Source organism: Hyla sarda, chromosome 8 (assembly GCF_029499605.1).
Source record: "Hyla sarda isolate aHylSar1 chromosome 8, aHylSar1.hap1, whole genome shotgun sequence".
NCBI classification, from domain to species: Eukaryota; Metazoa; Chordata; class Amphibia; order Anura; family Hylidae; genus Hyla; species Hyla sarda.
Genome location: NC_079196.1, coordinates 102,418,169 through 102,432,846, shown reverse-complemented (window position 1 = coordinate 102,432,846; position 14,678 = coordinate 102,418,169). Strand labels below are relative to the sequence as shown.

General features: G+C 44.1%; 1 protein-coding gene across 4 annotated transcripts in view; it reads left to right on the top strand.

Moving 5' to 3' along the window:
- The first annotated feature begins 212 nt into the window (after window positions 1–212).
- Window positions 213–14,678, top strand: part of RAPH1 (Ras association (RalGDS/AF-6) and pleckstrin homology domains 1) — a 201,008-nt gene continuing 186,542 nt past the window's right edge. For 2 of the 4 annotated variants that reach the window (XM_056537178.1, XM_056537177.1), the window contains exon 1: window positions 215–859. The gene's annotated coding sequence lies outside the window, so the exon portion shown is untranslated. Of the gene's footprint in view, window positions 860–14,678 lie in introns of all 4 variants that reach the window. The other 2 variants (XM_056537179.1, XM_056537175.1) reach the window with 2 other exon arrangements.

Sequence of the window (14,678 nt, the reverse complement as noted above, 5' to 3'; positions counted from 1 at the left end):
TTTCACCAAGAAATGATGCAAGTATCGACAAAATTTTACCACTAACATAAAGTAGAATATGTCACGAAGAAACAATCTCGGAGTCAGAATGAAAGGTAAAAGCATCCCAGAGTTATTAATGTTTAAAGTGACAGTGGTCAGATGTGCAAAAAAAATGGCCGGGTCCTACAGTGAAAATTGGCTGGGTCCGTAAGGAGTTAATCACCAATTCAGGAGGATTTTCAGAAATTTCATATGGAAATTTTGAGCTCTAAAAAATTTTTTTTTTCAATTCTAAATATTTAGAGTTTCTGAGAGAATAGTTTCAGCCAATAGCCAAGTGCAGCCCAGGAGAGAAAAGTGAAGAGATAATGGTGAGGAGGAGGATGAGCAGAGAACCATTGGGAAAGGAATGGGAGGAGGTGACAGAGGAGGGAACGACGAGGAAAACGGAGGTAGGAGAGGAAGCGACATTAGGGATAATGGAGCCAGGCACACCCAGCCTGGGAGGAACCCGTCAGGAAGGCGGCCACACACCGGCACCATAGCGCGCTGTATAGGGAGAAGTACCGCTCCGGTACCGCTCATAGGCGCACACAAGCCGCTGCTCCGGGAGTGCTGAGGACACAGGGAGGCAGGAGCACCGTTCCCCGCAGAGACAGCCTGGATAGAGCTGGGAGGGAGGCCGGGCCTTCCATCTCCACCTTCTCCTCCTCCCCTCCAGCTCCCCTCCCTCTCCCCCTCCTCCCCGGTGCCGCCGTCACTCTCCAGCCGGGAGCTGAGGGAAGCTTGGAGGCCGCCGGGTGTCCGCGCCGTGTCCGGGAGCCGCACTGGGAATACATCGGGAAGAGACCGGGGCTGTGAATCCACCGCTGCCGAGGTGAGAGCGTGGAGCGGGCCCGGGAATCTCCGCACCATGACTGGGGGCCTGTGAGGGATGTGAGGACAGGGATGTGCAGGGTGTGGGGAGGGGGCACATGGACGGACATGGTGTATGGCAGGCTAGCCATGGGTTGTATGGAGACCACCATATGATGTCATTTATCGCGGCTGTGTGCACTGCTGTCTATTCTAGGGTGTGGGGACAGCTCCCATGTGCGGCTCTGCATGTCATGTGTGCGGCTGCCAGGGCTGGGACATGGCTGGATGTTACCTGCTGCTGGGGAGGGATCCAGGTCTATGTGGATGTCTGGGGGCCCCCACCTGAGGCACAGACCTATAGGGCCATCCACTAGCCTGTACCACTGGATGGAAAATGGCAATGATTGGAAAGGGATCCTGGGATCACATCTATGCCAGTCATTGCCCCCATCATCTGGATTGTGGTATCCAAACAGTGTCCCTCCAGCTGGTGCAAAACTACAACTCCCAGCATGCCCGGACAGCCAACGGCTGTCCGGGCATGCTGGGAGTTGTAGTTTTGCAACGCAGTTTGCAGACCACTAATGCAGATACCCTCAATACTAATGTAACCACCAAGATACAGGCGGCTAACCTCTAACTTTTTGGGTTGTCTAATAAAGTATACGGTATACTGGACTTTTAAAGGATTTTCCCATTAATCGATCCATTTTATCGTGTGTAGCCCTGGGCAGGAATGTGTCAATGCACGTCTGTTAACCCCATTATGCCTGTAATAATATAGACTACCAGCCGCCAATGATCCAGAGCTGTACCCATATATCATTGGTCTCCAGGATGGAAATGCACTAATGCGCTATCACGTAAATGAGTTTTATATATATATATATATATATATATATATATATATATATATATATACATATACACACAATATATGAGTTATATATTTATAAGTACTTGCCATATTATATGATCTATGTGTAATTCTTTACTTGTGTATGTTGGGACTCTATGAAGTCCTTTCCCAGGCCAGGCTGGTGACACTAATGGGTATAGCCTTCTCTCTTAGGGAGTCTTTTCATTCCTTACCACAGCCCTCCTGGGCATGTATAGAACGGTTTGTGGGCCTATATAAATGCCGCTTACTGTGCCCTAAGGAGACAAACCAGTTACAGATACACAAGACTGCCCTCCTGTGAGTCAGCAGTCAGTATTTTACCGCATCTCTCTGCTTGTTGGAACATGCAAGTAAAACCTTCCCATGTTCCAGGATTCCCCCGAAGTCAAATATTCCAAATATTAGTTTAACTTGTTTTACGTTATCATGTGTTTAAAGTGTTCTCTGACCGCAGTTAGTTTACAATCGAGTTGGCGTCTCGCACCATATGATGGGATAGGGATTGTGATGTTGCAATCTGTTCTGTTCCTGGACCACTGGAGGTCACTTGTGGGATCCTGCGGAGCTCTGAGACGGATGAGAAGCAACTGGTCTCTGAGTCTTATCTTCTGGATTCAATCAATCTCCCCTGGTCCTCAATTATTCATAGTCTCTAGTGCGCTATTTGGCTCATGATGCAAGCGTTTGGTGTAATGGTGAAATGTTAAGTCAGTCTATAGGTATAGCATTAGCTTAGCTAGAAAACTTTTCTTCTTCTTTTCTGGTGCTACAATGGGATATTAAAGGGGTATTCCAGGCCAAAACTTTTTTTTTATATATATATCAACTGGCTCCGGAAAGTTAAACAGATTTGTAAATTTACTTCTATTAAAAAATCTTAATCCTTCCAATAGTTATTAGCTTCTGAAGTTGAGTTGTTGTTTTCTGTCTAACTGCTCTCTGATGACTCTCGTCCCGGGAGCTGTTCAGTTCCTATGGGGATATTCTCCCATCATGCACAGCTCCCGGGACGTGACATCATCATTGAGCAGTTAGACAGAAAACTTTAGAAGCTAATAACTATTGGAAGGATTAAGATTTTTTAATAGAAGTAATTTACAAATCTGTTTAACTTTCCGGAGCCAGTTGATATATATAAAAAAAAAGTTTTTGCCTGGAATACCCCTTTAAGCATCTGTAGTAATAAGTGTCCCCACCCAGATAGTTGTTTTAGGGCTAGACTAGTATCCTACGGGCCAAAAGGTACATCTATCCTAGCTGCCGATATTATTCTGAACTCCTATTTCACCTTCAGATGGGCTCTGCCATATGTTTATCTGGGAAATCTACTTGACAAGCGATCTCACTGCTGTTACAACTCGTACAAGGGTTTCCCATACACCCCTCTGGTGAATCTGCCTACTTCATACAGTGATACATCCCAAACTTTGGTTTCATTGAATAACTGGGTCTTTCAGGAGTCTGGGAAAAACTGAGTCACAAGGCCTGTGGTAGCTGAATTGGCAGCCATGTTGGCCGTCTCCCAGGTTACCCAGAAACCAGTATGTGAACAAAACTCACCTTATTTCTGTAAACTTGTAGAAACCTTCTGGGCAAAACTGTTCTACCTTGTTTTCTGGTGTCACTAGGCATCGGCCGAGATATAACAGAGCATGCAAGTGTCTGCCAAGAGAGGTCATTTAAATCATAAGGTGAAGTAATGGAGACACAGTGGAACCTGGTGAAACATTTATATACTTTCCATTTTACGTACTGGAAATTCATTGATTTTCTCCTTGATTATGGTAAGGACGTCCTGTCTGTAAATCTGGGTGTAGCTTACCTGTGGTTACACTAACCAATAGATAGATAGCTTAGGGGTGCTGATCACCTACCGGTTTACAGCATGACGATCGGGCCCCCTTTGCCAAATTTTAGGTCTTGGTCTCCTCTACTGATTCAATGAATGTGTCAGATGAGCGGGGACTTTTTTATATGGGCTGAGTTCCATGTGACGACTGTATGGGGGCATGACCCCCTTCATTAAATATGCAGGCATCCATATAGTCACCACATGGAGCTCAGTCGACAAAGTCCTGCCCATATGACAGATTCACGAAATTATTCAGAGAGGACTACAAATCTTATAAGGGTGCATTCACACCACCTTTGTGAGATGCAATGCCAAATCTTATTTATTTAAATGAGCCGACCGGAGTCAGATAGTGACTCCGGCCAGCTCATTTTTGCCCCGTATCCGGTTTTGTGACAGGGCAAAAATGGGCCGGCCAGAGTCACTATCTGACTCCGGTCGGCTCATTTCAATAATGAGATTCATTGGTGGTAAATTTCTGGAAAATTTCAAATCCGGTGGCTCCTGTATCCTGGCCGGACCCCCAACGAATCTCATTCATTTAAATGAGCAGACCAGAGTCTGATAGTGACTCCGGTCGGCTTATTTTTACCCTGCATCCGGTTTCGTAGCATACCACGGTTTTCAGTCCGGCCACAAAACCATAGCCGGCCGGAGTCAATTATCATTCTGTGAACAGGTACCGTATTTTTCGCCGTATAAGACGCACTTTTTCTTCCCCAAAACATGGGGGGAAAAGTCGGTGCGTCTTATACGGCGAATACACCCCTATCGCGGAGGTCCCTGCGGCCATCAACGGCCGGGACCCGCGGCTAATACAGGACATCACCGATCGCGGTGATGCCCTGTATTAACCCTTCAGACGCGGCGATCAAAGCTGACTGCCGCGTCTGAAGGGAAAGTGACACTAACCCGGCTGTTCAGTCGGGCTGTTCGGGACCGCCGCGATTTCACCGCGGAGGTCCCGAACAGCCCGACTGAATAGCCGGGTTAGTGCCTACAGGACACCAAGGGGACCTTACCTGCCTCCTCGGTGTCTTCTCCGTTCAGGGATCCCCTGTATGGCCGGCGCTCTCCTTCCTCGTCATCACGTCGTCGCGTATGTGCGTCGGCGTGCGTAACAACGTGATGGCGGCGACGTAGAGCAAGGATACCCGGCCGGCAGCAGAGACGTTCCAGAGTGACGGGGACACAGTGACAGCGATGGAGCGACATCCAGGGCAGCGGTGACGGGTCCGGAGCGGCGGGGACACGTGAGTATTACCTCCTCCTGCAGTGGTCTTCAATCTGCGGACCTCCCGATGTTGCAAAACTACAACTCCCAGCATGCCCGGACAACGGCTGTCCGGGCATGCTGGGAGTTGTAGTTTTGCAACATCTAGAGGTCCGCAGGTTGAAGACCACTATTGGGTTCAAAATCTTTATTTTTTTAAGATTTTGCCCCTAAAAATTGGGTGCGTCTTAAACGCCGGTGCGTCCTATAGGACGAAAAATACGGTATGTAATCGGCCCCCCTCCTAAGCTATCTACTGGTTTGTGTAACTCATTATTTTTTTCATAGTGTCTACAGGTCCTCTTCAAGACACACATATATTTAAACAATATGTAAATGATTCCAGTCTAACTATATCAATATCTAAGAAAAAATTGTGAATGTTGCCTTTAAAAATCTCAATCCGTTTACTTGCCCAAGAAGATGAGCCAAGGTTTCTAGTAGCTGATTATTTCCTCTCACCATTTTGAATGTATATGGGTGTAGGGAGAGCTGGCTATAACATCCGGCCTAAAGGGCTGTTTCCATGTAAGACTATGTTTCCATTTTCATTATTAGTTTCTCTTGTTCTTTTCCATTAGAAGAGTACAGCTGCAAAAATGATGGTGATGCCAGAGCATCACATGACGGACGGCAACAACGCATTACTAAACCTGTTGCTGTTGGAATCTGTTGGGTTTCTGTCATGACAAAAAATAGCACAGCATGCTGCACCCTTCTGTCTGGGGTATTTAACAGAATCTTCAATGAACGCTTCCAAAAGGTCCTCTGATGCAGATGTGAACAGGGCCTAGCCATAACCATTGCAATCTAGTTTGAGCAATTGCAACAGTTATTGTTCTGTCTATGGCAAAGGTTTTGTGGAGCAGCTACTGAATGTGGACAAAGTCTTGTCAACATGTAGTGACCAATGGATACACAATTCTGCTGAGAAAATTGTGGCATCACTATGCATAGTTGTGCAGCAATTTGCCCTGAATAGATGGGTGGGAACTTCATTTGACATGGGGATGTGAATTCTAATCTGATAAGCCATGAACCAGGCTAGGAGGTGTGAATATAAGGGCTAGGGGGTGTGAATATAAGGGTTAGGGGGTGTGAATCAGACTTGCCTTAAAGGGGGTACTCTGGTGGAAAAAAAATTGTAATCAACTGGTGCCAGAAAGTTAATAGATGTTTAAATTAGTGCATGAGAAGATAAAGAAAAGTCGGCACTCACCGGGTTTCCAATTCAGCAGATTTTATTGCACGTTACTCACAGCCGTAGTACAATTCTCGGGGAGACGACGGATGGTACAAGGGGGGCTACCACAGAGAGGCCTCTCTGTGGTACCCCCCTTGTACCATCCGTCGTCTCCCCGAGAATTATACTACGGCTGTGAGTAACGTGCAATAAAATCTGCTGAATTGGAAACCCGGTGAGTGCCGACTTTTCTTTATCTTCTCATGCACTGATGGTATATTCTAGGTGAGTCCGAGCACCACCGTATCCCCACTCCGCTACAGCGACTTAGTGTCCACCCGCTTTCAGGTTCAGAAGTTAGCAGTGCCGAACTACTCATCTATACGCTACAGATGTTTAAATTACTTCTATTAAACATCTTAACCCTTCTAGTACGTATCAGTTGCTGTATGCTACAGAGGAAGTTGTATAGTTAATTTCTGTCTGTCCACAATGCTCTTTGCTGACACCTCTGTCCAAGTCAGGAACTGTCCAGAGCAGGAGAGGTTTGCTATGGGGATTTGCTCCTGCTCTGGACAGTTCCTGACAGGGACTGAGGTGTCAGCATAGAGCATTGTGGTCAGACATAAAAGAAATTCAAAAAGAAAAGAACTTCCTCTGTAGTATACAGCAGCTGATAAGTACTGGAAGGATTAAGATTTTTAGTAGAAGTTATTTACAAATCTGTTTAACTTTATGGCACCTGTTGATTTAAAAAGAATGTTTTCCCCTGGAGTACCCCTTTAAGTACTCTGTGACTAGAATAGTAGCTGGTCTTTAATGCCCTTCATACATGCATGATATTTGCAATACCAGTAAATGTTGCCTATCTGATATTTACTGTTACAATACTTTACTGTTATGATCCAACGTATGTTTAAAGATGGCTGCCAGCGTTTCTAATCTCTGGTAATGGCTTTCATTTCTACCGGCCTCACTTCTATGGTGACTGTCTATCTGGAGCAGTTTGACTGTTGTTGCCAATACTGCATGTATTGTAGTCATTGCAATGAAGGTGTACTTTGGACACCTTTTAAAGAATATATTAGTTCCCCAAAATCTGACAGTTGCTGTTTGTTCATGAATACTCAGTATTCTATAAATTCTTCATATGGAACCACTTGAGATGAGTTAGGGGAATAAAGTACAATGCACCTTTTTCACACTGCCGTGACTGCTGTCATGTTCCTGCCCTTTGACACCTGTTATTCAGCAATAATGGACCATTACTTAACGGATCAAATAACTGATCACAATGGATCTTAATGGATGGACAATGTCCGTTATTTTAACAGTCTGTTAAAATGACGGACATTGCCCAACCGTTACTTTATCCATTTTGATCCGTTATTGTCTTCTAATTTAAACCCATTTTTGACGTTCCCAATTTTAAAGGTGCAAAATCTAGAAAAAAAAGACTCTGCAACCAACAGTGATCTTCAACCTGCGGACCTCCAGATGTTGCAAAACTACAACTCCCAGCAAGCTCCCGGGCATGCTGGGAGTTGTAGTTTTGCAACATCTGGAGGTCCACAGGTTGAAGACCACTGGATAGGAGGTAGTACTCACGTGTCCCCACCGCTCCGGACCTGTCACCGCTGCCCTGGATGTCGCTCCATCGCTGTCGCCGTGTCCCCGATGCTCCAGACGCCTTCTTCCCCGGGATCCATGCTCTCTCCGTCATCACGTTGCTACGCTTGCCGCTCCTATTGGATGACGGGACAGCGTGCGCGATGGGACGTGATGACGTCGAAGGAGAGCGCCGCCATGCAGGGGATTCCGGCACGGAGCAGACACCGAGGAGGCAGGTAAGGTCCCTCCCAGTGTCCTGTAAGCTGTTCGGGACGCCGCGATTTCACCGCGGCGGTCCCGAACAGCCCGACTTTCGCTTCAGACGCGGCGGTCAGCTTTGATCGCTGCGTCTGAAGTGTGAATACAGGGCATCGCCGGGAACGGTGATGCCCTGTATAAGCCGCGGGTCCCGGCCGTTGATGGCCGCAGGGACCGACCCGATAGATGTGTATTTGCCATATAAGATGCACCAACTTCCCCCCCCCCCAGTTTTGGGGAAGAAAAAGTGCGTCTTATACCGTATATGTCTCACCATCCCATTAGGTGGTAAAGCAATGGGCCCTCTATTACAGGCTGAGATGGCGCTTCTGTAAGTGGTGTTGATCTTCGCATGGCCGTCATCCTATATCAGTGTCATAAATGCGTGTTACAGACCGGTGATATGCAGACACAATAGAGTAGGCTGTCAATGGCTGCTGCTTCTTGCTGAGAATGGGTGAGTCTTTAATGCAGTATGTAGAATTAGATTATGTCTCTATGAAAGCTTCCTATTGTAGTAGCTTTTTTTATGACTTTGACTTAACACGATTATAGTATTTTCAGATTAGCCTCAGTACAGAGGAGGGCGCCTCCTGAAGTAGTAATGGGCCCTTGTTTGGGCCTCTAGTTTGTACGTTGTGTTTTCTACAGAGAATGCAAATAAGTCCATCTTTTGTATGGCTACTTTATAGTACTTCCTGCTGCCCGGTCTTTGATGTGTTTCTGTACAGGCTTTGTTCTCTGTATAGCATCTGAAATTCTCAACTTATATAAATGGCAACATCCATCTGTTAACCTTACATATTTATTACAAGTGTGGGTCACAGATCTGCAAGAACATTTCTTTGAACTTAAAATGCATCTGTTATCAAAATGTATCATATCGTGTAAACATATCTGATGGTCATTTTTGCATTGTTGTCCTACATTTTATCTGGGTTTCCTCATAAATATGAATAAGGGTTTGTGCACTTGCTTAGGAGCTGTCCAGTGATCCAGCTTAATTTGGCGGATGGATCAACAATCTCATTGTAGGCATTTTGTTATGTGCAGATTTCACTGATACCGTCTTGTCTGCCAACTAATATAATGTTGTTAGCCAGTTTTAAAAGGAGTCGATCAGCAGTTTTGAGCCCTTAGAACTACTGAGAGCAGTGTATAGAGAATGGGTGAAACAGTGCAAACATACCTCTAGTGATGGTCATAAAGGTTGGATGACAAAGAAAACCCAGAATGTGGACCCTTCATGTTAAAGGGGGTTTCCAGCTAGCAGTTATTTTTACATTCATTTTTTAGGGAGGCTGCAAATAAAAAAACAAACCTATTTGCCTGTTCCGTTGCCACTGCCTCTTTCACAGTGCCGCGCCACCCAATGCGGCACACTTCTGGGTTTTTGGTTTGTATGAACCAATGTCCTATTAGCCAATCAGTGGCTGAGATGGAACTTACCTGCAGCCAGTGGTCAGCTGAGTGGGCAATGGTTTTCACCAACCACAAACCTGGAAGTGTGCTGCGTTGGGAAACAGGGCTCTTTGAGGGTGGGTTCACACGCTAGTAGCTAGCAGCGAGTTTCCCATTGTGGGAAACCTGCTGCAAGTTACGCTACCATTGATTTAAATGGGTCCGCGGATACTGCAAGTGCCATCTTTTTCTCCCGCTAAAAAACAGCGCCTGACAGACCCCATTGACAATAATGGGATCCATTTGTCTTTTTCACCATCCGAGACCAGTGCAGTGGTGTACGCATTGTACTGTTGGTTTCAGTGCTGTAAATTACCAACCAAGGCAACATGAACTTGAGTGTTTGAGAACAGGAGAATCTCTAAGTCTGAATTCACATTGTCCGGCATGTTGTCATCATTTTATCTGAGAAGATGTACTTGCCATTTGAATACAGTGCTAGGACCATGTCATGCATGAACATGTCAGCAGTATAAAAATAGTGTATATGTGTGTGTAACATTTATTTTTATATATATATTTATATATAATATAAAACGAGTGTGATCAAAGACATAGAGGTGGCTACTATTAGCAAAGTGCAGTGGTATAGGGATCATGGGATAATGGTGTGTCACATACGAAGGCCATTCAAATTAAGTGGTGCAGCGGAGGTGCTGGGATAAACAAAGGAATAGCGGCTTTAATAGAGGAGGTAAAAAGCAACAAGAAATAATATCCGCACTCACCGCAAGGATAGCGACCAAGAGCTCCTACATGGAGAAGCCATGGGAACCAGGAGGTCACTGATGCATAGAGTTCAGAAGGCTATTACCGGCAATTTCACGCACTCAGCGCGTCATCCGGCCAGCATGGCCGGATGAATCGCTGAGTGCGCGAAATTGCCGGTAATCGCCTTCTGAACGCTATGCAAAGGTGACCTCCCGGTTCCCACGGCTTCTCCATGTAGGAGCTCTTGGTCGCTATCCTTGCGGTGAGTGCGGATATTAATTCTTGTTGCTTTTTACTATATATATATATGTGTGTGTAAATGTTAATATTAATATTTAATGTTTTCTATTTAATGTAAAATACATTTTGGTTTAGGATATAATGTTTTTGTTAGCATTAAGGTTGGTATTCCAAGTTTCTTTGAGCCTTTGAGCATTTGCTCAGTCTCACAGCGGTAATTGGCAGATCACATAAAGCTGTGATATTGCAATGTGTTTCTATGACGGCCACTAATTTGCGCTTCTTTCCACATGAACACTTTTGAGTGAGAATTCCTTGAGAAGGACAGCCAGAGAGGTGGTGCAGACAGTGGAAAAAAGGGAAATGATATGTTTATTGAAAATTAACAACTCATTACATTACCTTTTGGCCAAGCAGCTCTACTGAAATTAAATTCTCAGTGGGAGAGTCAGCGGGTCTATCTGTGACCAGTTTGCATGGCAGCCAAATTGTGAAATCATTCTCTCCTGGATGAGTCTGTTTTCATTTTATTCTCTGGATGAGTAGATTTTGGAATTTGTCTGAATTCATGCATTTCATCTGATTTTATGCATGCACAAGGATAATTATACCTAAAAGTGAATGTAGTGAAATCATGCGGACTACTTCTGCAAATATTGGGTTAAGTATACTAAACTTTCAGAGCTTCTTAGTAACACTGAGTAAAACTGACTGCACATTATGGCATTCAGATGGACATTTTCTGAATAACTTGTCCTTCATTGTTGGTCTGTGGCAGTCTGGTCTTGCTCACATCATGATTTGCCCTTCCATGTCATTTATACAGCAGTATAGTCTCACAAACGGTAGCAGCTCCTCCCAGCATGGACAATAATATGAATGTTCTCTACACAACCTTCTGGGGATATCTGGTTGCATGCCAAGGCCAACCAAAGGACCAAGTGGTTAGCTATGCAATAGAAACTTGAAATTCAAATGTACAAGGTGTTTTTGGGCCCCTCTGGCCCCTTCTTCAGGTACCTGATGAAGAGACTGTAGCAGTCCAGAAATGCGTTGTACATGTGAAATTAAAGTTTATATTGCACTTCTTAACACTTGGTCCTTTGGCTGGTTTTGATCTGTGCCCAGATATCTGTAGTAGGCTGTTTATAAATGTCACATATGTCAGCATACTATCAAAATGGATCACTGATGTATATGTGTGCGTACTGGCACAGGCCCCATTGCCTTTAATTACCCATGTATAGTCGACCACTGACTAAGTTCCAGTCATTTCCAGCATGTAAACATTTACTTTATTGGATACAGAAGCGTAGCATGCCTCATTGTCAAAATGGGGCTCGAAAGTATATGTGAAATGGTATAGCAAATTGTGATGTAAACGGCCCTTTAAATGACCACCGACTGCTTACTGGTCGATTACCGCTATGATCTGTTGCCTAGTCCGACCATTATAATTAAGATGCAGGTCTGTTGTTTGGCATGAACTACTATACAACTACGGTACCTGACAGAGGTACAGATTTACCATTGCAAATGCACCATAATTCTGGTGCAAATTGCTCCAAGAAATTGTTTTGCATTTCTTGCACCACATTATTATGAGTTTAAGACACTTCTAGAGACTTCTCCAAAAATTGGACAAAAGGGGCATGGCCTTGTGCTAAAAAGGGTGGTCTAAACTTATTTAACAATCAGCCGTATACATTTTAATAAATCTGGTTCTTTTGAACACAGCCTGAGTCTAGGTTCACACTATGGAATCTCCAGACGGAAAAATTCCATCTAGAGATTCCGAGTGCGGACACCACTTGCTGAATCAGTCGGCGCTAGGACCACGCGGACATTGCCATCACCAATAGATGGCTATGTCTTCCATGAGTAGATCCGCCTGAAGAATGAGCACCTCCGTTCTTCAGGCGGAAATTAAAAAAAAAAAATTTTGCTCACAAATTCTGCTTCAAAAATTACGTGAAAGTGTGAATTGGTGGACGTAAAACCCATTGACTAGCTTCTTTCTACATTTTAGTAAGCTGAATTTCTGTCTGCAGTTTCAAAGTGGAATGGCAGGCAGAAATTCCATAGTGTGAACCTAGCCTGAGGGTATGTTCACACGAACGGATCCCTAGCGTATTTTACGCTGCAGATCCGCTGCTGAAGAACCTCTGTGTGCTGCCTTTACATGTGCCGGCTTGGAGCGGCAGATTGGGATGTGTGAGTCGCAGCGCGCATGCACAGTATACTCGCACATCATGACAGCTCTCGGCCTAGCTCATGGAGCAGGGGGAGCGGCCGCAATGTGTGCGACTACACTGCGCATGCGCGGCGACTCGCATATCGCTTCAATATGTCTGCTCGTAGCGGTGGATTGCCACTCCGAGCAGGCACATGTAAAGGCACCATACAGCGGTTCTTCAGCAGCGGATCTGCAGCGTAAAATATTCGCTCATGTGGGGATCTGCTCATGTGAATGTACCCTTAGAGATCGTTTTAGTAAATCTGAACCATTGACTTGGTGGATCACCTTCTAGATAAATATCTGTATTATTGGCATCTATTTTTGTCATGAAAAGATCTGTTGTCTCACAGAAAATGGTCTAAATTTGGTCTTTTTTTGCCATTCAACAATAGATTTATTAAGCTGTCTTTTATAGTATAGTTTTAGTATAATAGTATAATTTTTTTTTGTATAAATAGAGAAGTTATATGGATATATATTTAAAAAAAAACAGTGCTCCCACTGCTTGTTATGGCGCATATAATGTAAGCACTTCATGAAATAAATAGTGAATAGACCTCTTGTTTAAGAAGATATTTCTGTATGCCTTGTTAGGGTATATTATCAAAAAGACCGTAAAGTCACAAGCCAGCAGTTAAAAGCTGGCATCTGGCTGGATCCTTGGCCAGTAATATTGTGATGCCCTTCACCCAGTCTTCCAGCTGCTGTCCCCCGTGATCTGACTTCCAGGGCATAGTACAAGATTGTTTTTCTTCTGTAACTGACGGAGATAAGGTGTGGCAGGAATGTTCTTTCATTTCCCTTATCTTTGCTCATTTCCACACTTTTCACTGCATGGCATTTAGATACTTGTGCATGCGAAAAGTGAAACTAAAATAATGGCATGAAAAGTGTGCACATCCGAACCGTGACCTAATTTTTATCACCGTTATTCATCTAGTACTGTATTTACTATATAAATTTGTATCTACGGTCTTTTTTTCTTTTGACAAACTATCTGATAACCATATGGGCAGCCATATAGGTTACCCTCCTAGGACAACTCCTTTTTGTACCAGCTCCCAAGGTGAGATGATCTATGGGGTACAGCCTTTTGTAAGTTGTCAGTATCCTCTATATGCCCTAGAGTGATAACTCTTAAGGGTACTCCACTGGCCAGCGTTCGGAAGTAAATGTTCCGAACACTGTTTTCACGGCCGCGTTCCCTCAATGCAACGTCACGCCCCCTCCCATAGACTTGCATTGAGGGGTCATTGCTGTGATGTCACGATGGGCTTGCCGACCCCCGCAGTGCGAAAACAGCGTTCATAACATTTACTTCTGAACGTTGGCCAGTGGAGTACCCCTTTAAATAATTCTAAGTCCATGGCAGAGTTCCTTTATTTGGGAACCCCCTCTGTCAGCAAAGATAAAAAGCCAGTGAATGGCTCATGTTGTTGGTCTAATGAACCCATATTCCTATTGGTTGAACTAATTTTAGATTCTAATTATTATTACTCCTAATTTCATTGTGTTCAGTGAGTACTTGGTTTTAGCAAAATGGAGAAGTATAAGTTGTTTCCTCACATTTTCCTTTCTTGTGAATCCACGTCTGGCTTTGACGCAAAAAAACGAAAAAAAAAATTCAATAAAAAATAAATAAATGTGTGTAACCACCTTTATTTTGGATGTTATCATTATTTTTGTATCTATTTTTAAATTCAAGTCAATTTGTTAAATTCAAGTCAACTTCAAGTTTTTTTTAATCTTTTTTAATTCAAGTCAATTTGACCTGTTTTTGATAAATATATATTTTTTAGTAATTCATGGGGATTTAGTTTTTCTTCTAATTGTCCATTTTACTATCTATATTCTAAAATAATCCGGAACTCCTGCAGTTTTTATTCAGGCTGCTGTGCCTCATCATAGCCAGATGCTCGGTCTTTAGCAAAAACTTTCCCGCTGTGTCCTGCGTATTATGACAGACAGGATTAGAGTGAAAGGTCACACCAGATAAGATGGGATCATACCATTTACAATAGGTGGTCAGTGCTCAGCCTCCCCCTCCCTGCACAGTGACCTCTCATGACCCATCTGACAGGTCATTGAGCATAGAACACTCATAGAAGT